General features: G+C 38.7%; 1 long non-coding RNA gene across 1 annotated transcript; it reads left to right on the top strand.

Moving 5' to 3' along the window:
- Nucleotides 1–9,433: 9,433 nt before the first annotated feature.
- Nucleotides 9,434–24,991, top strand: LOC142026818 (uncharacterized). The gene is made up of 4 exons (XR_012648926.1): nt 9,434–9,483; nt 9,966–10,147; nt 24,350–24,502; nt 24,840–24,991. It is a non-coding gene; the product is annotated as an uncharacterized LOC142026818 (long non-coding RNA).
- The last annotated feature ends 646 nt before the right edge of the window (nt 24,992–25,637 follow it).

Genomic DNA, 25,637 nt, shown 5'->3' with positions numbered 1-25,637 from the left:
CTTTCTATCCACTTGGTCACTGTGGGCAAGATTGGGCAAATAATCACTACAGACTTGGTTAAACAGTAAACTAAAGGCTGTAGTCCTTATTGGCTGTACTGAGTAAAAGTTGTCATACAGGATGATGGATAATTTCTTGTACTATATCTGAGCCTGACCAGTACTACGCTGACCAGTAAAGATTATCTTTATACTACTGAGCTGGAAACACCTCATTTTGCAGTGGTGTGCTAATCACCCACATTGCATACCATTCTCTCAGAATGAGCTGAACAGTTTGCTTGAATGAGAAATTGGCAACTATATTTTATCCCACCAAACCCTACCCTTCAGATGGCTATAAATAGAGGGAGGTGCAGCTGTTGGCATGGCCCAGCCCATCAGCACACCTTCCAGCCCCACTGCAGTGGGAATCTAGACACCATCAGCAGCAAGATGGGGCTGCAGTTCGGTGCTGTGGATAAAAAGCAGACCCTGACTTGGTAGCTCTGTGTGGCATGTGAATATGTTCATCAGCTGCAAGATGGAGCAGTCAGGCTGGGGACTGAATGTGTAGCCTGGCTGCCAAAGTCCAAAGGAACAACTATAAGGGTCTTGTGCCACAGTTTGCTTCTGCCAAAATGCAAAATGATGTGAACGCTGTGACTGTTGTTCACAGGAGGTACAGCACAGAATATATTCCCAGTATACACTGAAATGGGAAGGTTGATCCACACATATAAATCAGCACAGGCTTATCTGTAACACCCTCCTAAATTTTGTTATATTAGTTCTGCTAAAGTGCATGCTTCTTTGCTCTGTAGGCACAGTCATTGTTAAATTACAAACAACATAATTTCATGGTAATTGTGATTCCATTCCAAAGTAATTATTAAAGAGCAATGATTCCAAGGAGTTTCTCTAGCAAACAAAACGGCCCCTGGCTTGATGGCTTTTAACAAATTGATAACGTTCACTTAATAAAACATAAAACCCCTAAAAATAGTGGATTGTACAACTAGAATGAAATTGGAATCAGTAATTCAGTCAAGCTTATTAGCACAGCAGAAAACAAACCAAAAATCTTTGCAAACTAAAAGCAAACCAATTAAATCCAGCAACCAGTCTTAGTGATTTTGGCAATCTTAATTGCAATACATTAGACTTAATTTTGGTTTCTTACTCTGTTGTGCTACCTGAGATCCCTCTCACAGTCAAGAATGCCACAGTGATCAAATAAATTAAATATGCCCCAGATACACAGAGGCCACTGCTGACAGAAACTGTTAATAATGAAAATATGAACCAACAAAGGAAACACTGATGTAGTATCTCTCTGAAAGCATATTGATTCTCCAGAACCTTAATACTTTACACTGAAGAATTATTGTCAAAGAATGAGTCACAGGACAAAACATAAAATGTATTTTTCACTGTTTTCATTTACAGCATTTTTAAAAAGTGATTAACGTATGTTTGGTTTATTATTTTTTAACTTCACACGCTTAAGTCCAAAGCATGGGGTCTTTCTCAGAAAATATTACATAGCAACTGATCACAGTGGTATTTAGTATAGAAATTTAGCAAAATATTTATTTACCTATATCTATATATACATGGAAGACAGAAAGGCAATAAAAAGTCATCTAATTTTAAAGAAGTGTTTAGATACTTCAGGCAAAGAAGGTTTTTTTGCAAAATAGACAATGCAAGACTAGAAGAGGAAGTTACACATGCATTAGCTTATAAATTGGCACACACACACAAAAAAAACATCACAGAGAAAAGCTATGTATGTCATCTGAGTTTATGTCTTTCAGTTTAGTTGTTCTTCTTCCTTACTAAATCAACTTAAAATAAGACTGATTGTGTGAAATTACTGTGGACTGCCCTTTGCAAAGTTTTAATGAAAACTGCTAAGATTCACACCTTACATCATTGCCATTTTCTCATGAAAAACAATCCCATGCTAAATTGGGATTGGGAACTCTATTTAATAGAAATAATGAGAGTTGTGGTTTTGCAGAAAAAAATAATGCTTAACTTAGTAAAACTGCAAATGCAAAACACGTTGTGATATGTCAAAATCTCCCCTGAGAACTCTGCCTGTTGAAGTGTTCTCCTCAAAGTCTTACTGCATTCCAGAGATCCTTCCTGATGATCAGCACTAACTGAAGATACTTCTTCCTCTGATTTCTGTGATACTGGATCTCCATATGGCTCAGACAGCTGAAATGGGAAGACCCTCTAATATCTTTGTCATAGTTTGGAGAGGCTGGATGCTTGCTGAAGGATCCCAGCGCTCTGGCTTCTAAATTCTCCATACAACTATTTGGGAAATAATTTCTTGTAATTCAGTTACCTTGAAGTCTCACTTAAGATTAAAAATTAAAAAGAAAAAAAAAATTATTAAGAACATTAAAACCAGGAAACACCACTGAAAAAATGTAAAGTATTTTGCTTTATCTATTTTTGTGAGATAAAATTGGAAAAAACTTTTTCTTTCATTCTCTTGTCCATTTCAGTTGGACTTGCAATTGGCTACAGACTTCTATATTCAGACATACTTTGCATCTGGGGCTACTCACGGTGGGGAGATTGCTTCCCTGGTAGAGCACATAGCTTCTGAACACTTCTGGAGTCCTTTCAGATACCAATACTCTCACTGAAATTTGCTCCTTTCTCTGCCTTTTTCAGATATTTTAACTGAGCAGAGCATCAAGATGAAGGTTGTGTTTTCATTGGTGGTTCAGCTGATCCTATAGCTCTCCACGGCTGAAAGGTGGAAATCTTGCTCCCCTGCAGCCCCCAGACACTGCTCCTGGGCTGTAGTCCCAGTCTCCCCCTCAGGCTGGGTCCTTCTGTGAGCTGATGGAACTCAGCTTCTTAACTGGGAGTAACTGGTGGGAGCACAAGGGAAGGAGTCGGTCTTGCTACAGCAGTGAGATGATGGTAGGTTTGCTCACCCTGCCTTGTCAGCTTAAACAGTCCACTGAGCTGGAAAATGAAAATATCTCCTTAGGTTAGGTGCCACCTTCTGTGCTTGACTGACCCACTCACAAATAGGAGTGAAAGAGCCTTTCCCCACTTCAGTGACCAGGGTTAAGATTTCATGAAAGAGGTGACAAAGAGCCCTGAGGGAAAGTTGTACATATGGCTTTTTCAGACTTTACATACAACGTCCTCAGATACTGGCATTTCCTAAGACTTCTCCTGTAAGTCTTCCTTTCCCTCTTGTTGTAGGTTTTCCTTATCTGAAAAGACCTACTCAGCCTTTTAACCCACTGAACTTTACAGTCCTCAACCAGCTGTTCTGCTGTAAGGATGAGTCAAAGGAATAGTTATTCACAATCTCTGACAGTTTGCTGTAGGGCACAGCCTCAAGATTATATACAAGTAAATGTGCTGATTCTATAAAGTCTCTACAGTAATACTAAATATAAGGTCATGATATACATTAATTAGCTTGGGCTGCAGAAAGCATGTAAACAAGTTAGAACTTTTCCAATAATTTTTTTGAAAATAGTTTTTAGCTACAAATCAGAATAGCAGTGCTTCATACTGATATCAGTGTGTATTTTTATATTGCCTTTCTATCTATATAATAGATCTAAGGCTATCAGATCAAATAATGACATTAGTTTAGCATTTAATTATGAGTTAGCAATAGCTATAATATTTTCTGGAAAGTGGAATTATGTTTTTTTGCTGGTATTTCATGAAGTTGTTTATTCTACTAGTATCCTATTGTTTGCTTAATAAATAGACAGTCAATATAGTTTAGTATACTTTAAATATATGGTTGTGGAGGTTCTACAATTAATCAGAAACCACAGAATATGAGAGGAAAAGAAAAAGAATACCTAGAAAATATTTTTCACCTGCAAAATACCATGAAATACAATTATCTAAATGACTTTTCAAAATATTTAATAGTGTAGACATAATTATAATATTAATCACATCTTCCACACTGCATGTGCCCAGTTCAAAACCTTGAAAATTTTTTCTAATGGCAATTAATTTGCTGAAATTTAATAAGACAAGTTTGGGCTAGTGAATTGTACCCTAGATCTAGATTTCTTACTATATAATTTGAGAGATACTTTCAGCTATGGCTAATGCTAAAGGCCTTGTTACCCCAAATCTTGGGATAACGTGTTATACCATTGGGGTATTTCTGCCAGTGAAGGAGATCCTGCTCCATTATATAGATGAAATTTGATCAGCATAACAACAAAATAGGAACACTTGCAATTTCAATTGTAATAATAAAAAAATACTGTTAGATCAATACCATCAATAGGCAGTGCCTTACTATTAACTTGTGGTGTTTGTTCATTTGTTTTTTCTAACCTTTCTGTCCAAATGAAGTTTCAGTATTCAGAATTGAATTGAAATGTGAAACTAATTGGAATAGGCTAGTGGAATATCATTGTGGCTGATAAAAATATTTTTTCAGGTAAGGTCAGTTTAGAGTGATGAATATCAGTCCTGATACTGCTCCATTCAAGAGCAACCAAAAGGGACTGAACACAACTCCTATAAGCTCAAAAGTAGAGACAATTCATCTGGCTAAATGTGTGGATGTCTGCATCTACAGTGAGCAAGGCACTGTAGGCTCGGTACTCTTCTGTAATATGGCACAACCTTCTTGACCTTCTTTACAACACTGCATTTCATCCAAGACCCACATTTCCCTTCTTCCTGCAAGTATTGTGATCTAGTGTCCTGAAGTCCAGATCTCTCCAGTGTCTAACAGCCTCTGCTGTTAGGATTAATGGTTAATTGTGCTTTGGTTCCCCCTTTAATGATAGTTCATTTCTGTCATAACTTTGACTGCAGAGTTAATTCACTTCAGCCTCTAAACAAGGGGGTTCTAGACTGCTTTTGGTGGTGTTTTTGGTAGCAGCTGTTCACTGTTTCTCTGATTTAATAATAGCTGACAAGAAATACGTTTCCTGGGACCAGTACATCTCAAATTGTCCCAATTTTTCAGTTATCAGTGCTAAATTAAATGCATTGGATAAGTAAGTTCATGATACTCTATAGTCTTCTTCAATTTATACAGTTTTTCTTTCTCATGTTTGGATGAAAGTGATGCAGTTTTCCTGTGGCTATGCACAAATCTTTGTACATTTTACAAGGGGAGTAACTATGACTGTCTTAATAGGAACTACTCTTAGTTGCTAGCTGGGTTTTACATATGAGATTACACCTCTTCCTGGGCCTACTGTAGTTTTGCTCACATTTTGGTGGTTTATCCAGCAGTACAGGATTCCTGGACTAAATGACGTAATAAACAATGTTCCTTCTTAGCTGAAGAAGCTAAGAAAGTGTGGGCTGTATATAATGACCCATATCTAAGGGATGATGAAAATGAACTCTTGAAACCCAACTGGTCTTTATTAGAGGCAATCTGACTCAGGCACTGGACCTGAATGTGTGCTATGAATACAAACCATCTGTGTTCTCAAATGTGACTGTCAAGAAAGTATATGAAAACAAGCAGACTAAGATTTCAAAACCCACCAGTGTCATAAAATATTTCAGTTTCTCTGGTGGCGCTAAGGGAAAATGGTGTTCTGCTAGTTACACCTTCTTGACGTCCTTGAGCCTCACAAAGACCATAGCAAATTGGGTAACAAAATTTTTAGCCAGTGACCCGTACTCTTTCTTATGAATGTGATAAAAATCTTTTCAGTTATTGGATAAACTGATAATGATGACTACATTGAGAATGGGGATTATTGATCAGATTATTTGTTCATTTTATGATGATATCACAACAACGACTCACATTGGTTTAGACAGTTCATTTTTAATATCCTGAACCAGGTTCGCCAGTGGCATTCATTAATTAGAGCAAACATAGTTCCTTGCTGGGTCCTACCAGACATCCTGAATTAATCAAGGAATCTCCAGCCCAACTCAGCAAACACCACCCTTCTGATAACAGCATCTAGTTATTTGTATCACTAGGTCAGACCAAATCACGATAATGGGTCTTCTGGATGTTATCCAGAACCTGTCCCTAGTGGCAGAAAATAAGGTACATGTAGGTGGTATGCCCTGTCACATGACTTACCAGAGCTCCCTGGACAAACAGAAAGGGCTGATCCACCATGGCCAAACAGAAATGGAGTCAATGTTTCAATATAATCATATATGAGTTAGTATTCTATGATTCTATAATCTCCCTCACATATCAGATAGTATTATCTAATATTTTTAGATATCTTTGGTTTGCCTGGAATATTTTCAGTACAGAGTAAGTGATGTTGGAAAAACTGATAGTCCCACCCACGGTGTGGAATGCTCAGAAATTCAGCAGTAAGGTCATCGTCTTCACTGAAAATGTTGCGTTGATCCCAGGAAGGATATTATTATTCTTCCATTTTGCTCTTGAGAGGTGCTGTCCTATAAACCCGAAATAATTTTTTTGGTTTTATTTTTAAGAGAAATAAAATCCAATCTGCATTCTGAAGTATCAGGCAGCAGCTTGCATATATTATAATTCCTTTTTTATTTAGAAATGCTGTAGGTAATAGGTACTTCAGGTTTACCAAAGTGCATGATTGCTTTTTAAACTGAGCATTTCTTCATAATAATGCATTGTAAATAAATTGTTGTACTGTAAAACCTCACCACTCTCTCACAAGCCTCTAAAATTCTTAAAAGCACTCACTCTTATTTGGCTTTAAAAAACTAGCTATTAATATTTACATTTGTGACTCTGCACAAATACATAAAATCATCGTAAAAGCCAGAGGTTTAAGTGCCTGCCCTTCCATTCACCAGGTCAGAAGGAACTTTTAGATCTGTCTCAGAGGATTTCTTGCTATTACAAATATGAAACTAGGATGTTAAAATGAAAAAGAAACAAATTTAATAATAATAATAAAAAATACTTGCAAGGGACAGAGCTCGGCTTGATGGCTCCAGAGAGTGGAAGGAGATTATGTTAAAGCATAAATGGAGTTTTAACATTTTTAAATCCAGAAGGTCTAATCTAATCTAATCCTTTTCAATCCAATTTTTTTAATGCAGCCTAGACATCAGATTAAAGCTTGCACTTTTCTTTTTTAGGCCATTGCAAACAGAATCAGCATCTGTGCTGCCTTTCTAATATTCAACATTTCAAAAGGGATTTTAAATGAATCAGAAGTACAATTATGAAAAATAAACAAAGGAAAAGCTATAAAGTGGATACCAGGTGCCTTATTTTTACTTTAAAGTGGAACAAATTATAATCCCTTTTGGTAAATACCCTTTTCTGGTAAATGAAATAACTAAAAAAAATAAAAATGGAAAAAGAAGACAAAGACCCTATTCCTGAGCTCACATAACACTATAAATGCAACAGCTACTCAGGAAGAGTTTTTTTGTGCAATAATTCCTTTTTTTTGTAAGTGATTTGATGCCAATAGCTCTATAAAATCAATAATTTGAATTTTATCTGCTGAGTTTTCTAAGACTGATGCTAATGAAATATATCAATCAGATAGAAAGCTTTGCTTTGTTTCCATTGTTTTTCTGTTTTGTAGATGTTGTTGCATTGTTGTACATTTTGAATTTCAAGTGAATCATAAGTCCTTGCAAAGTGCAAAATAATATACTCTAGATTACCATGTCCTATAGTAAATATAGCACCTTTTCTGCCAGTACAAAGATTTTCAAGCTCTCACTTGTCTGCTGCACCAGTCACATGGTAAACTTACTCATTGCTGATGTAACAAATCTGTCTCATTGAATCGTCCTTCTTTTAACACACTTGTTTCTCCAGAGCAAATCTGCAATATTCTATGAGAACTTTTCAGTAAGATTAGCAAATCCCTAGGTGTTGGGGTAAAAAAGTTAGAACACTGACAGAAAGATGACCACCATGTATATAAATTAGAATATAATTCTTAAAACACTCAGTCCTGGCTCTCCTCCTGGCTAAATCAATGACAAAAGTCACAGTGGGATTGCCTCCAGCAGGAAGTCAATTAAGTTAGCAACAAATAGTTTGAAAATCCCACCTGTAAATGCTGGAGTTTGCCTACTGGTTTGAGATTTGTGGACCCCCTCAAAAATTTGTAGTGGCAGGGCAGAATCCTTTCTAAAGGATGCATGTAAATGTGAATTTGTTTTTCTTATACTTCTTTAGTAGATCTTCCAGAGATAATCTTGGGGCTTCTTCTACAGTTTAAGGAGTTTACTGGACTGGACTCCACTCAGTGGAATCCAGAAGTCCACTGAAAACAAGGAGAAAACCTCTAGACTTTTTGTTATCTTTATGATAGCATTTTTATTTTATAGACAATGTCTCAGACTAGCACTGTTTAAAGCAGCGTCAATGAGCTGTGGCAGCTAGAGTCATGTAAATGATTGGCGTTATTCTGAATTAATAGTTATTCAAAAAGAATGAGCACTGATGTGGACTCCAAGTGTAGCTAAAGAAACACTTTCAGAAGGGCCTCAGTGGTGTCTGAAGATACACGTGAGTAGCTTTAAGCCTTAATGTTGACCAGAAAATAAATAATAGTAAGCACAGTTTGGCATATTATAAAGCATTTTCTTCTACAAAAAGCACAAATTTTAACTGCTTAGAATAGCATGTTCAACACAAGAACCCTTTTAATGTCAAAATTTAAGATAATGATGAATGATTAAAACACACTTTGTGTCACCACAAACTCTTGCCTCTAAAGACAGACTGAAATGAACTTTCAGTGTCTGATCCTGAAGCCAGTCAAGATCAATCTGATGACTACCCAAAGGACTGCCCAATTCAGGCTACATTTATCCTTTCTGCCTTTTGTATAACACCCTGTAATTAAACAGGTTCAGGATCAAAAAAAACCCCAGTATACAAGGTGAAAGAAGTGCTGAGCAGTGTTTAGAAGTGCATGTGCAGCAATTAATTAGGATGTACCATATTCCCCACCCTTTTTTCATGCATAATGAGAACTGCAGATGAGCAGAATTTAACCCACGCTTATACTCTGAAAGAAAAGCTTTCATATCACTTCCAAAATCTTGGAGGTTCTTTTCAATTTGTCTTCAAAGAGGACATTTTCACTTGATGATGTTGAGTGAAGTTTTAAGATTGTTTCGTGTAGGACCATTTTCTGCTATGTCCCCATGAAAGTTATGCACCTATCTAGACAGGAGAAGCAGTCAAACACCCAGCCGGCTGTTCTTAGTACTAAGTTATTCTAACACTGATATTGCTGGGCACATGAGGACACTTTTAGCAAATGCATCTTTTAAACCTTCCTGTATTTCAGTCCATTTCTACAATGAATGCCAAAATGTCAGTGTGTCCGGTGTACGAATGCCAAAATGTCAGTGCAGTTTGTTTAGTGACAGATAGGAGAAGCAGGGAGGGCCTTCATGTTATTCAATATTATGACTGATTTTTGCACATTAGCAGCCCATGCTGACTCTGTGCTGTTCTCTTGCAGGTGTTTTCATGGATACAACCAAGTGACACCAAGGAGAAAGAAGGGGGGCTGGGTGAGGAAATAATAAGGGCACTGAAATAAGTGGTATCTAAACCTTAAGAGAAACCAAATTCTTGGAAGGATTTTGGCAAAAGGCCTTTTATGGTCTCACCTGTCTTTCTTTTTTCTTTTTCCTCCTCCTTTCCATATGCTTTCCAATTCTTTTAGAGATAAAGTTAACAAGAGGACACACTTAAAGAAATAGCTCACTGCTGATAAGGGTAGCACAGAGGTTGGGTTGCATGTGCTTGGCGATAGCCATGCAATAATGGGAGTGAAGAACAGAGAAAATCTTGCCCTGTCTCTGCTGTGGAGCCTAAATAACACAGCACACCTATTGCTCCAAGGAATTTTTTTTTTTTTTTTTGGCAAATAATTCCTGGCTTTGCTTGATCTGTCCATGTAACAGCCTGACATAGGTATAAAGTACAAAGAGAAGAGCAAGTTAAAAAACTCTAATGCAACCATGTCATTTATCTCCACCTTTCTCTGCAGGGAGTTAAAGACAGTAATTCAGCAAACCATACAGTGAAAACTACGGAGGAAATGTATCATTTAGCAGTGGGTTGTCCTTCATGTTTTTCCTGTCCTTAAACATTCCCTGCACCACCAGTTTTGCCATCTGGGCTAACAGCTAAAACCTGCTAGATGCAGTTTTCCAAGAACACACCGAAAATGTATGTATTTCTCTAACTTTTCTTTCCACCTTTGTGCTGGATGCTGTTTTCTGTGTTTTTGTTATGCGCTAAATACACTTGTGAATAGAGCTAGGATAATTCTTTACCTGAAGTTTTTTACTAGTAGCTGAAAAATGCGAACTCATTTCTGTAAAAAGAGTCTGAACTTGTGCCAAGTTAGCTGAGTCCTTTCAGCCAAAAAAAACCTTGGAAAAAAGAACAAAATTCCCTTCCCCTTAGTAGCTCTGTACATTCTAGGCAAGAATCACTATAACTGAAGCAGCTTAAAAGCAGTCATATAAAGCAGGCATAGCAGAATATCATCACTTTGGCAAGCTCTGAATCCACACAGCTAATATGGAGGAACTGAGAAAGATTCCCATATCTCACTCCAGATGTATGCACATTGGCCATGTTAAAACTCCTTCCTGGAATGAGTGTATGTGCACCACAACATGCTTTAACTGGAGACCTGAGTAAACAAGGAAACAGAGACTTTAATGCGTTTGAATTGGCCCTCTGGTTGGGGGAATCAAAGGATGAAAAGTTTGGACTGCACCTGGGAACATAAATCTATCCTATAGTTCAGACAAAGCTCTTAAAAAGGAGGATGCTGTAATGCTATCATAGCACTAACAGCTATTACTACTGAAGCTTCTCAAAAGCCAGCTAAAATGGAGACTTACCTGTTCCAGTTTATGCACTGTAGGTTTTTTTGCTAGCACACTTTTAAAAACAGTACAAATAAGCTCTAAAATACTTTAGTTCATATGTGAGAAAACACACTGGTTAGGTATTATAAGAAAAAGAGAGGATATATTTAAAAGATGCAGCAGTTTAGATTATACATTTAAATTATCAAAATAAAATTCAGTTAATGTTTGGAGGATTCCTTAACATTGGTTTAGTGGGTGCATGTGTACTGAAAGTGCCCAGGGGAGGAGGCAATATCTGGATGTATTTAGATCGTTCTGTCAAGTAAAGTAACAAAGACCAATTTTGTAGTTGTTCTAAATTATGTTATACAGAGGCATAGCAGTCTCTGATTTAGGGGAGTGTAAACTCTTATAGTCGCTAACTTGTTTACATCTACATTTTCCTCATTTCATGTGATTAAATGGCTGCACAGAATACTGGGCAACAGTGAATCCAGATATTCATTTTACACAATGGCTTGCTCTTTCTAATTTGGGTTTTCCACTTCCAAAATTACGCTCTAGACCACACTTGTAATCTGGGAAATAAATGGAACTCTGTTGACTTGGAATAAGCATGGCATATTCAGTCCAAATCTTCCCCTGACCAGTGAATATTTTATCCATTTGCACATCTGGATTCACAAGGTCTCATGTGTACCATGGGTGGGATCTGCCGAGATATCTATTCTTTCATGAAAAAGCTTCTTTCATGTACTAGGAACTACTGACGTTGGAACAGGAGCAATTACAGTCTTGATTTTCTATTTGCCCATTCCTTTTGGAGGCAACACATGATGCTTCCCGCTGCATTACCCTTACTGTACACACATCTAACAATGCCTCCATTTTAGGCCATGGGTTGTGGGGCACACGCAGAACTGCCAACCAAGTTTCTTCCATTAAAATGGGATATTCCGGCCTAAAAAGAAGTCCAGAATATTCCTGATCGCTTCCACTTTTGCATACCAGTGTAGTCAAGTGTATGACATAACCCTAAACAATTAAATAATTAATGAAAGGCAAACTTCACTGATGGATTCAGAGAGAAAGTTTTTATTTTACCACTTTGTCATAGCTTCCCGCCCCCCCCGTTCTGACTTTCTGTTGACATTGGTGTTGCTTATCTTTTCCAGCCTCCCACACATATTGATTACCTCTCAAGTTGATGCCCTCTGTTCTCCCTTGACTTGCTGCTTTATCTGGCTCTGTAACATTTGTACATTTTTAGTTACTTCTGTTTGTACACATGGGCCAAATTTATCCTTGGTTTACTGCCAAGGAGTTACATCAAGTATAAATTTGACCCTTTCAGTCTGCCTTACTGCTTCTGAATTCAGGCTTCCAAACACAGGTGAAGACTGGGTCCCCAAGGTGACATAAGTATTTATAGCATACGGCCTCACCCTGCACACAGAGAGAAACAGCAGGCCTCTAATCAAAGCTACAGATTCTTCACAAGTGCAGGCACATGTTTTTAAGTCTGTGACAGACTTCCTCACCTTCTGTCCCTTCATCTCTACTTTTTATTCCACTGACAGGGAAAAGGGTATCAAAAGCCTCTCCTAGACTAAGAAACACGTGTCTGTGTAGCATGTTCACCTGTATGAGATCAGGCCTAAATGAAATTTTTCACAAAAATTAAACGTATACATAGAAAGAGATTAGAACTTGTGAAAATCTCAGTATTTACCGTGATTTCTTAATCACTCTATTTGAACTCATCACTGCAAATCACGATCCTTTGAAATTTTGGTGCTTTCATCCTGTGCCAGAGTCCAACCCTTGCATGTATGTTATCCAATATGCAAACACAAAAACATAATTTTGGTATTTATTGTTCTTACATACCATTTTATTTCCTTTTATTTGTTGTAATATATTTTTAAGATTTTCATTTTGAAAAGGATGAAAATGATGATTCATTGCTTAAAATCACAAAATTATGAAACATTTTAAATTGTTGATTTTTAAATTATTTCTTTAAAAAAGAGGCAAGAGAAACAACAGAAACATTTCTTATGTTTTAAATATCTTAATATTTTTCAATAATCTTATTTCAATAAAAATATTCTACTGTTGCTATTTAACATTGAAGAATTCTTTCTGCCATCTTTACTGTTTTCTTCTTGTAAAGTGTGTCATTTACCAGCTGTGATGTGCACCTATCTACAGCTATCCTTCTATCACATTTCTTTCACAAAAGTGTATTGTTATTTAAGATGATACCTAATTTATAAATGTACCCTGAGACATTTCAGTAGGAGCCCTTAGATAAGATCCTAGAGTCAGAGATTCTGAATCTCTTGTACCTGCTGAGCTCATATACAAGGATTGAGAATTACAAAGTCATGAAGACAGTGGATAAGGTGAAAGTAGAATGATTTCATTCATCAAATCACATGATGATAGAACTAGAGGGCAATTTAAGAAACTCGTGGGAGATCAATTTAAAGCAGATAAAATACCGCTTTTTACAGCAGTGTGTGAATTTCTGGAACTTGTTGCCACAGGGATTGTGGAGATAGGCATTACTAGCATGTTCAGAAAGAGTTTAAACAAATTAAGCAGATCCTTAAAAGAACAACAAAAGGACTAAGCAAGGCTACATTGCCTAATATTTAGGATACTGGGGAATTATGAGACGAATGGCCCTCAGCAGTGGTGAGGCTCACATGCTTTCCCAAAGTAGTGTCTTGTACTGTCAATATCAGACTGAATACTGGACTAGAAGGGGGTTCAGCAGGGTGTTCTTCTTTATGAACATGGCACTCCAGGACCTCTTCTGCATGCATGACATCTACCCTCAGCTGCAGCCTGTCACGTTAGTTTTAGGGAAGCCCAACGTTAGTCTTCCTGTCCAGCCTTGCTTGCAGTGCCAGTTAGTCTGGGAGAGCAACCTGCAATAGGTTGTCCTGACTGAGGCTGACCATCTCACAGGAACTGGAAGCATGAGGGACACATGGTGGCAAATGAGAGCCAAACATGACCTGCCACATCTGCCAGTGCTTGCATGTTTAGCTGTGTTCTGAGGACATAATTTCAAACTGCCTTTCCTTCCATGTCCATGACCTTCTCAAAGCCTTAGCCCTTTGTAAATGTAGGGCTGCTTTGAGCACTAAACACATTTTAGCTGCAGATTTATGTCTTCAGACAAACACAGAGATTGCTACTGGCTGATGTTTACTCACACAAATTTGTATCACCCTAGTGACAATTTCTGCTGGAGAAGATAAAACTATGTACTTCTCACTCCCCTCTTTCCCCGCGGCTTGCTACAGCTACACTGCTGAGAGCATAGCTTTTGGTGTGTAGAACTACCCTACGGTGTGGGTACCTCCAAAGCTGATTTGAAGCCTTCTTTGTGACCTTGTGATCTTAAGCTGTCTGTATCCCACTGAGTCCTCCAGTGTAAGTTTGAGGAGGAAAATGTCCTCAGGGAGCAGCTGAGGACTGTGCCAGCTTCCAGCGACACTTCAGCAGTGCCCTGTTTCTCCTGGGAGTGATATGGAAACCTCTGTGACAGCTTTACGCAGAGGTGAGTCTTCTGTGACTACCTGGGAAGTGTCACATACAAGTAACATGCACCTCTTGGGTCATAATGTAGCATAAATGATAGAATATAATTTATTTTTTAGAGTGCAATTCTTATTTTTTATATGCAGAAAATACTGTAGTCCTTGCTAAAAGAAGCAATATAATTTACTGTATTGTTCTCGGAGTACAGAAGAACGCTACTCAGTTCGACAGCATCTAAAACATGCAGAAACAATTTTCAAATGAGGTATACTTATTAATATATTTCCTATACAGTTTTGCCTTCAGTGTTTCATCCATTTTCCTTGAACTTTTCCTATCCTTGGGGAAGACTGGCAAAAATGGACAGGCTTACAGTGATTTTTTTTTTACTAGTTGCACATCTTCCTCTGCACACCTTTTGCACATTTATTTTCCTTCCAGACAATAACAAACTACTTCATTCAAATTTATTGTAGTGGGAAAGAAATAGTAAAAAAAATTAATCAGTTCACCAATAAACTAGCAGATACTGTGCAGTAAATTTATTCCATGCAGTTGCTTTGTCTCTGAATAGGATAGAAAGATAACAACATTAAGAAGTAATAATGTAATCACAGTAAAGGTTGTAAAAAATTAACTATGACTTCATTTTAATTAGCTTGTACAACATAACATTGAGGACAGCTTATTAGTGCCAATATTTTTAAAGATGTGGAGCCTTTCTCATCTTATTACTATGGTGTTCACTGTGATGCAATTATCTATTTTCATTTCTTTTTCCTGAAGCAATCAATATAAAACAATTTTCTCACAGTAATTATAAATATCACTCATTTTATATATATGGTTACATTAGGATTTGCATATATTTTCAACTGTTTAATGTAAAGTTGGAAAATTAGGTTACATGGGTGAAAAATCTGACTTTAAGAAATTTACATAATTCTTACCTTCTCTGACTAACAGACATAGCAGGCACAAAACTGCATCTTTTAAAGACATCTCTAATCACACCATGCAATAATCTAATGAAGATTTTGTGCATTTGTTGTGTGAAAACCCACAAGTGATGATTCCTTACTTTTTCTATGAGACTTATTCTCATATCATAAAACAATTCACTGGCAGACGTCTTTCCTCATATTTATCTTGATTTATCTTGCACTTCTTCTTTTAAAACTTTATTTTATTACACCACTGTATAACTTTGATTTCTTGTACTATATGATTTTAATTATACTTCAAGACCTTTTTATCAATTGCTGTGAGAATCTGACTTTTATGGTGTTTGTGAAACCTCTTGATTCCTAGAGCAGTTTGGGAGCTAACAGTAATCAAAAAATCTAGACGAGAAACAGAACTCATTGAAAGCATTACATTCTGGTACACAGTGTCATAAATTATATATTGCATATGCTACTGGTACAGTAATTATATGTTGAATGTAGTGTACAAAGAAGTAAGACAGTTTGGATACTTAATATATAAAAAACTAATGGGTTTGGGTTTCCATATTCAAGTGAAATTTAGCTGATATTTTCCAGACAGGTGTGATTTTCATTAGTTTTTAAAGTGAATTGATGACAATATTAAATGAATATATCAGTAACTACATGAGAAACACAAGATCTGAAACTTTGACTATTTTACAGGTTTCTTTCTTTTTTTTTCAGTGGGGATTCAGAAATACGATGTTTTTTGTTATAATCCTCCTTGTTGACAGATGAGGTTCTCAGAAGTGTTGTCAGTAAGCACTTGGCATTTACATCATGCTTCACAAACAGGGTCTGTCCAACTGTCCCATTTTTAGAGCAAAGAATTGGAGCACAAGGATGCAGAGTCTGGCCTTTGATCAGGGAGTCTCGCAGGTCTCTGACCTTAAAATTAAGTAAGCTTTCCACTGCTGGCTTAATGCGCCATCATTATGGAGAGGAATGAGAGTATTTGTAACATAGAAAAAGTATGCAGAAAAATAATCATCATTAACAGAGCCTTGATCTGGAGAATAGAGCTCTGATAGGAAGCATTTTCACTGTGCTGATGTCCTTCCTGGGGTGTCCTGATAACTGAATAAAGATGGGAGAACAGTTTGCCACAACTCGGGGCTTGCTTTGTTGTTGCTTGCTATTTCTTGTCAAACGTACTATGTGGTTATGAAACTAGGCTGTGTTTTCAAAGGTGAAGAAAAGCCATGTTTTATAAATTTACTCCCACCATAAAAGCCAAACTTCCTACTTTCAACAAGAATGATGCACATCATAGTATTCAGTTTAAAATGTTAGGGAGTTTGAGTCTACCTCTGGGTGTAAAGTAGGCCTAAACCTGTTCTCTGTCATTCCCTTAGCCAATCTAAAGGTTGAGTGTGAATATAGTATTCCATTTGTATATTATGGATGTTATCTAAACTTGGGTTCAGGTGGGTGACCTCAGTCCAAGAATATATAATAAACTCCTAAATTAGGCAGACTTCCCTCATCACATATGTACCCTATCTTGATATTTCTGACAGAACTCACGTTGTTGCTTAGTAGTTACAAGCTGAAAGTCATACCAGCAAAATAACAGGAATACCAATGATATTAAAAAGGCAAGTACAGGAGGTTGTCTGCCAGTCATTGAAATGTACTTGTTTTCTTCTGTACAACACACACAGTTTCAGAGTCTTCTTTCAACTCATGCAAGAAAAGGATTTTGTCAATTGTGTTCTTTTATCTACCTGTTTACCACTGTACAGTCTCTCTTAAATAAGAAAATCAGCTACCAGTTTATTTCCAGAAAAATGAACTTATGCTCATTTTGTGTGAAATACTCTGGAAGAGCAGAATGGAATACTCTATAGCCAAAGGAGGTGTTTTCTTAAAGCCTACATGAAAAGAGCTATGGATATTTAAATCATCAGTGCTGCATTGAATATCATCAGTCCTGAACCTCTAAATAGCTGTAAGCATTGTCTGGAATTCACAATCAAGCCCACATGATGGGAAATTTTACATTGAGGATTGATGGTACCAGAAACACCGTGAATAATCACCATTAGATATTGACTAAACACTTAGTTTCTTTTGAAATCAATTTGTCTGGAGAGATTGAAATACCCCTGGGCCACATTTAAACTGAATGCAAAAAATTGGCCTCCATCTGGCTTTGTACATAAGCTAAAACCAAATCAAGATGAGGGGATGAAGAATTTCTAAAAAATCCTGAGATGAGATGTAAGGGTTTGATTAAGCTCATCTGTTTTTCATATCCCAGCTGAGAATTTCTGGGGCTAATTCTAAAGGGTAACAGTTTGAGTGCAACTTTCTTCTTAGTGTATGAAATGTTTCAGGTGCAATTAATTTTGTTTACAGTTATGCTAATTAAGGTGCCTAAGATCCCCATATTTGAATATCATTATGATCAGCAGCTTTAAGCGATGTACTTTTATGCTTCTCCCTTATGTCCACATCTACCCATACTCGACTCTGTTTATCTCCCTATCCTTTGAAAATCTTATGTCTGAGATTTCTGTGGATTTCTGTATCACTCAGAAAGCCACAACCTGAGCCATATTTACAGGCCCAGTGCTCTGCAGAAGCAGTAGAAGACAGAAGCAGCAGGAATATCTGTGGAATGGTGAAAGCATCAGAAAATTACAGGTTGCAGAGCATTTCAGGGAAGAAGAGACCAAAGGTTCAAGAGCACAGTGTCTTCTCAACTCACACAGTAACACTAAGAGGAAAGGATGGAATCTGTGGACAGCTTGTGGTGATGCAAGTAGGGTATACCTAAAAAGAAATCATCAGACTTTCTCCAAATATTTTAAATTTTGGGTACATCTCTAAGCCTCCTACTGGTAAAAGTGACATCTTCATATTAATTCAAATGAATTTGTGCTTGTGAAGGATAGCTGATGAGCTGATGCTTAGTCTAACTGCTAAAGCACAGATGTTGTTTTGGGTGCTTTGGTTCCTTGAGCCCACTGAACACCTATAGCATGGCCGCAGCCCAGACCGAGGGCCCTGGCTGGAGCTGCAGTGGGACAGGGGAAGGTGGGACCCCGGTGGGGCTGGTCAGGGTGGGGAAGGCTCAGTGGTGCTGTGGTGGTGGATTTCCTTCCCCCTCTCCGGGCGGATTTACGAACTTGAGAAGGCTCGCTAGGCCTTAGCATGAGTGGAATGAGTCGGGCTGTTAAGCGACCCTTGCCTGTGCCAGGAACTCGCGCAGCTAAGACAGGGAGATAGGCTGTGCGTCTCAGGGACTCCTGCTGCCTGGTGGAGGCTGGGCGATGGGAGAAGGGATAGCCAGTTCTCATAGCAACCTACAGCCAGTTCTTTCTCATAACAATCTTGACACATTACAGTCCTCCCCTGACAATCTTGGAGCATCCTGTATGTCTGTTTTAAGTTATTCACAGACAGCCTCAGAACTTTCCAGTGCAGCTAGGATTCAAGCAATTTGTTGATGACTAGAGTCAATCAACTCTGGAACCTATAAGCAGCAGTACTGAGGCCCTCTGAGCTCTCCTGGACCGCAGCGGGCTGTGACCAGCATCTCCCTCTGAGTGGGACACCTCTCAGATCTCGCAAACTTTCCTGTTTGCGAAAATCAGAGGTCTGCTGCCGAAAGCCAACGGGACCTGGGCTGATACTCTCCACTCCTTGAGGTTTGGCCCTTCGCCTGTTGAGAAGGATGCCAAAGCATTCGATGTGAATAGTTTCACTGACCTTGAGGGGAATGTTTAACAGACGTACCTCTTTTTCTCTCTTTCAGTCTCTCTTACCCTCTTTTACTCTCTTATATATATATCTCTTAGCGTCTTTATGCACATGCGTGTACTAACCTAAATAGTCTATAGTAAGTATATTATAGCAAGTATATTATATTATTTTCTAATTTATACTTAAATTTCGGTTGTGATTTTTATCCAACTGTGAACAAATTTTAGGCTGCTGTTACACTCATTATCCCTTTAGACATAAACCATTGACCAAGTCTGGCACTAGGAGTTGTTCCAGCTGCACCTAGACTCCAACAGGAGTTTAGAAAGCAAGGGGGCCTTCTCTGAACCTCGTGACTCAATGGGAGGGTCTCCCTTACCCTTTCCCACATTCCTGATCTTTGCACAAATCACAAGAAATAATTCTTTGTAACATTCCCTTTTACCCTATTACCTTTTCGGTCTCGATATACATAAGTTTAGTTTCATTCTAACTTAATTTTACTGTGTGCCTTTCATACATCTACTAAGCAATAGAGTGAACCTTGCCATTGAATTCTGTGAAGTTGCACTTTCATATAAATTTCTATTAAATCATTTTCCTATTGCTAATACAATTGGGGGCGAGTCTTTAATTGATCCAACCCCCTCATTTCCTCCCCCTGTGACAGTGACCTCTGCACCCTGCTGAGAGGGTATGCAGGAGCCAGCAGGACCTCAGCAGGAATCCAGTGTCCCAAGAGAATTTCTTTCTCCACCCAGACTGCCCCTGGCCATCTGACTTTACTGCCCTTCCAGTCAGCACTGTGCTTCCCTTCATGCTCTGCTAATATTTCTGCATGGTGTGCAGTGGCCTCGGGATCCTCATGTACCTTAAGAACAATATGACTGCTTTGCTTCCTCCCTTAGCTGCAGAAAGCTCCTCAACGGTGCAAAGGAATTGGCAAGAGGAGAGTGGGAAGCTTTATGCAGGGTAAAAGCTGTTATCCTCACCTTCCCTGTTGGCTACCTGCAGTAGAGAGGTGCTAAGAAATTTGCTGATATTGTGGTTCCACAAGGTGGATGAGTCTAGTGTGCTTGGCAGCACCTATAGCTGAAGGACAAAATAGGCTGGGCTCAGACAGGCTTCTTCTGCACTCGTTAAACACCTATCCTGACTCTGCAGCTTCAGACACCATTTGTTTACCTTTCTGTTCTGTCCATCCACTACCCCAAATGATTATCACCCTTGGCAGAGTGCATCATCCTACATCAGACCCCCTCCCAAAGGGCTGCAGTGAAGATTTCTTAGCTTCCCTGCTTGGTTTCACCACTTCTTTCTCAGTCCAGAAAGCCCCACCAGATACAGCTTGTCTGACATGGACTGGTAGAGCAGAAAAGAAGCAGTAGACTGTGTATGAAGGATTTACCAATGATGTGCAGTTGTACAGAAGAAATGTCAGACTGGCATTTCTGACCCCTCGACCTTGAGAGAGGAGAGCTTTCCTAATGAAGAAGTGGTGGTCCTCTTTTCCACCACCACATAGGGCAAATCAGCAGATGTAACATCTGTAAATTGGTTTTTAATGTGGGGAAGAAGAAAACCCTGAAGATCTGTATATTTTCCCTGCTGCATCAGTAAGCAGTGGGAAAAGAGAAAACAAGAAAAACAAAGCCTTGTGTTAATTAAAGTTTATAGTGAAGATATTAAAATACTGAAGATATGAAAATCAAGATATGAAAATGTTTTCTTTGCATTTTAAACCCAGTTCAATTTGTAATGTCACCTTAAAAATGTTAAAATATATTAGCATTAGTTTAAAAAGCTTATGTTATAACTAAGGGGAAGCATGTGCTTAGGGAAGAATATAGGAGACTTTAAAATGCATAGTGCCATGTACAAGCCAAGTACTATTTCATATTTACCATGGTATTCAGCCTTTATCACTTCTGCCTGAAATGTTTATACAACTAGGTGGCAGAATCCCAAACTAGGAATAATAAAGAAATTAACAAAATATTCCACCAAAAAAGAGGGAAGAGATCTTTTCCTTGGGGAAAATATTAATATAAGAAAGGCAAAAGTTGTATACTAAAATGATGAACAGCAGCAAGGCACTCAAGAAGTATTCTACAATCTTTTTTTGTCACAGAGTCATAGAATCATAGAATGGTTTGAGTTGAGAGGGACCTTAACAATCACCTAGTTCCAACCCCCCTGCCATGGGCAGGGACACCTTCTACTACACCAGGTTGCTCAAAGCCCCATCCAGCCTGGCCTTGAACACTTCCAGGGATGGGGCATCCACAACCTCTCTGGGCAACCTGTTCCAGTGTCCCACCACCCTCACAGTAAAGAATTTCTTCCTTACATCTAATCTAAATCTACTCTCTTTCAGTTTAAAACCACCACCTCTTGTCCTATGACTACATGCCCTCTGGCTTTCTTGTAGGCCTTCTTTAGGCACTGGAAGGCTGCTGTAAGGTCTGCCTGGAGCCTTCTCTTCTCCAGGCTGAACAACCCCAACTCTCTCAGCCTTTCTTCATAGGAGAGGTCCTCCATCCCTCTGATGATCTTTGTGGCCCTCCTCTGGACCCGTTCCAACAGATCCATGTCCTTCTTATGTTGGGGGCTCCAGAACTGAACACAGTACTCCAGGTAGGGTCTCACGAGAGTGGAGTAGAGGGGGACAATCACCTCCCTCAACCTGCTGGTCACACTAGATGTGGCCCAAGATACGGTTGGCTTTCTGGGCTGCAAGTGCACATTTCCAGGTCATGTTGAGCTTCTCATCAACCATTACCCCCAAGTCCTTCTCCTCAGGGCTGCTTTCAATGCACTTATCGCTCAGCCTGTATTTGTGCTTGGGATTGCCCCGACCCATGTACAGGACCTTGCACTTGGCCTTGTTGAACTTCATGAGGTTTGCACGGGCCCAGCTCTCAAGCCTGTCAAGGTCCCTCTGGATGGCATCCCTTCCCTCCACTGTGTCAACTACACCACATACTTGGTGTCATCAGCAACTTGCTGAGGGTGCACTCAATCCCACCGTCCATGTTGCTGACACAGATGTTAAACAGCACCAGTCCCAATACCAGCCCCTGAGGAATACCACTTGTCACTGCTCTCCACGTAGACATCGAGCTGTTGACAGCAACCCTTTCAGTGCGAACATCCAGCCAATTCCTTATCCATCAAATCTGTGTCTCTCCAATTTAGGACAAGGATGTCATGCAGGACAGTGTCAAATGCTCTACACTAGTCCAGGTAGATGACATAATTTCTTATAAATGTAAGAGCAATGAATCGATTAAATAAACATGTCATTCCAAAGTAAGACAAGGAAATAGTGTTCACTCTAAGCAAAATGAGTCAGCAGAACTCATTATATCCTGCTAGTATATAAATGCCTCTAAGCTGACTGAAATACTCTGTTTAAGCATTGAAAACTGCTTATTGCAAGACTGTTTCTTCTAAAACATTTGATATTTCTACACTAAGAGAATTTTCACAAGATGGACTATCAGTCTGATCTGATATGGCAATTCACATATTTACAATCTGGTATTCTGGGGCGTTTTATGACCTACACGATATGAAAGTTAAAAACTTCAGGGATGTGTCTAGGTGTTGCCAAGAGACAGCTCACCCAAGGGTTTAACCTTGCCCAGTGTGCCTAGCCAGCTCAGTACATAACATAGTTTCTGCTTCCTTCCCCCATGAAGGACAAAATTCATAGGTAGGAGGACAATAGGTAAGTACCAAGTATATAATTAGCAGCACCAAATGATGAGCAATAGAGACAATTTGGTATGTTCCTAGCATAGGTATAGTGCCGCTAATCAAAAGTACAGAAGTGGTACAAATATTTAAGAGATGGTTTATTTGCAATATGCATAAGGAGACAGTTGCACCACTGTGAGTTTCGCTAGTACTACCAGGTGGTTACTGTCTTTTTGCCTCTTCTGGTAACTCCATAGCAGAAGCACAGGGATGAACTGCACCCACAAAGCTGTATGAGCAAAAGACCTGAAAAGGGAATAGGGAGTAGGTCAAACGCAGTTGAACAAAAGAGTTTTTCAGGGTTCAGCTGTTCGTGACAAAGATATAGGAATAAAGATGGAGGACGCCAGTCCAGCAGTTGCATACATCTTTGTCACATTGTATTCAATTGTCCGCGCCCCAGGTCATGTCACATAGGAGTATCCACAGGACTCTGCACATCCTCTATCCAGATATCACTGGATCCACCAAGTGATAAAACACTATTTTTGGTGTGTTTCAGTTACCAAACAAAGAGTTTTGGCAGAAAGATGGCAGTTCTGTGAGACAATCTGAGATGGCAGGGCCTGAGAGTCAGGCTGGTGAGGAAGGAATGTCAGGATAAACAGCATCTTCAAGCTAACTAAATTCCTTAGACTTTAAACCCAACTCAGAGCCTGTAGCTTCACTTTTTACCTAGGTACAATATTCAAGTTGTTACTGATGTTTACAAAAGGGCCACAATCTATTTGTCTCTTCAAAACCTCTCATTTCCCTGTATTTGCCTTCACTAATGTGTGGTAAATGTGGCATGGTAAAAGAACATAGAGCCCGTAAAACATACTTCCTTTTCAGCCTGCAAATTTGTACTCTATGGAGGATTTAGGCCTTATCACCCACTGAGTGGAGTCACACGTGAATGCACAGCAGATATTTGTCATTCAGTTAACCATTAACTGAAAACCCTTATGAACCTGGACACCAAAATTTGTGACTTTTACAGCTTAGTCATCATCCACCTTGAAGGAAGCAAGAGGGACCTATAAATCACTCCAATTAATCATGCTCTCCCCCTAAAAATGTAGTCAAAGCACTCAGAAATAAAACCATATGGCACAATCATGTCAGATCTGTTTATATAAGCTGTTCCTAGAAACAGCAGTAGTGTAATACCAGATTTCCATATACTGAATCAATATTTGTGTGTTTGAGACCAGATGTTTTATAAGATGCCATTAAGTGAGCAGAGCACATTAGCAGGTTCAAAACAGGCTGCAGAGGGTTCCTCAGACCCTGTGCCTCCACTTGCATTCCTCAGTCTCACAGCACCAACATGCACTCTCCAAGTCCTTTTGATTGGATTCAGGAGACCCAAACAGATTGTGACTATAGTGCCTTGTTTTTTTCTCTAAGAGTTTTGTACGCTTAGGACGAGCAATAACAAACTAATGAACCTCTTGTTTATTTGAATAACAGCTCCTGATAGCTGTGCTTATTGAGTTACACAGACTTTCTGATGTCTTATTTTTGCATTGTATTGTTTCTAGGTTGCGATGCAATGGCTTTAGCTGTACCTTAATGAACACCTGCATGGTTGGTGACATTTGCTGTCATTCTGCTTAAGACAGAAAAGCATAGACTGTGCTGACTGGCTCACCACACCGTTTGTGCAATCATAGACATGGGGTTTAAAATACAAGGTATAAAGTTTTACTGCATTCTTATTAGTATGGGGTTTAGCTTGTTTGGTGAGAAAATATCAGGTGTGGAGTCAAAATTATATATAAATTATTCTGTATGTTGTAACTCTGTTGTGTCACATTGTATATGACAGTATGTATTTTTGCATTATTCAGCATTTTAAGCCACTATCTGAAAACCAGAATGCTTTACAGTCTACCGTGAATTTTATATCTTCCGAAAATATGGTGCTTTGTATGAGTAAAATCCAAGTTACCTGTATCTGTCCTTTCTCTGTGCAGCAGGCTGGATTCATTTATAGAGAGCAAATGTTAACTCTTTCACTATTTCTCTCAGGGAGAAGCAAACTTAATGTCTACCAGCAGCTCCTCAAAATTCTCAGGCTGCTGAGATGATGGATGACATAAGTACATCTTTCTGATTTGTTTTTTCCCACTCTCCATTACCTACTCCCAAGTCAACTCTAGCCTGCTATTTGAAGAAGAATATTGGAGCCTCTTGCTATTCAGGTAGATTTGTTGCTTCCAATCTGCTTGATGATATACTGTGTTAAGTGCTCTGCATTATTAATAATATTAATTAATATATCATAATAATAATTATTAATTATTAACCTGTAATTAATTTAAGCAAATTATTGCCATGTTTATGACAACTTTCCTATATGAACAGAGATTTCTTCGGAAGACAGTTAATTCTAGTGGTCAGAATATGCATTTGCATGGACAGTAACTCAAATTTTGCTTTGTTTGTTTCCTTTTTGATAAATCATTTGAAGAGTAGATGCAAAGACTGGAAGTGAAAATGACTTGTTATACCTGGAAAAGTGTGGTCATATGTCTCTTTAGGTTTTATATGTCAAGAAAATACTCCCTGCTTTCAACCTTAGTTGGAGACTGAGGTTAAATCTGACTCTCCTTTTTGCATAATAATCAGTTTTAAAAGTTTGTCAGATCACATTAATTCCTCAGTGCCATCTTTCTGAGACCTGATTGCTTTCTAGCAGTCTTCCCTGTAACACCATTGCAAACCTAATTGCACCTTTGGAAAATTCTGCAAGAAAAAATATGGTGTGGGGCCTTCTTGTGATGCACCCAATGCTCTGCAGTTCCCAGCCGGCACTCTGGGGGCAGC

Source organism: Buteo buteo, chromosome Z, assembly GCF_964188355.1.
Source record: "Buteo buteo chromosome Z, bButBut1.hap1.1, whole genome shotgun sequence".
NCBI classification, from domain to species: domain Eukaryota; kingdom Metazoa; phylum Chordata; class Aves; order Accipitriformes; family Accipitridae; genus Buteo; species Buteo buteo.
Note: the sequence above shows the minus strand (reverse complement) of the source record. Positions and strands in the feature narration are given on the sequence as shown.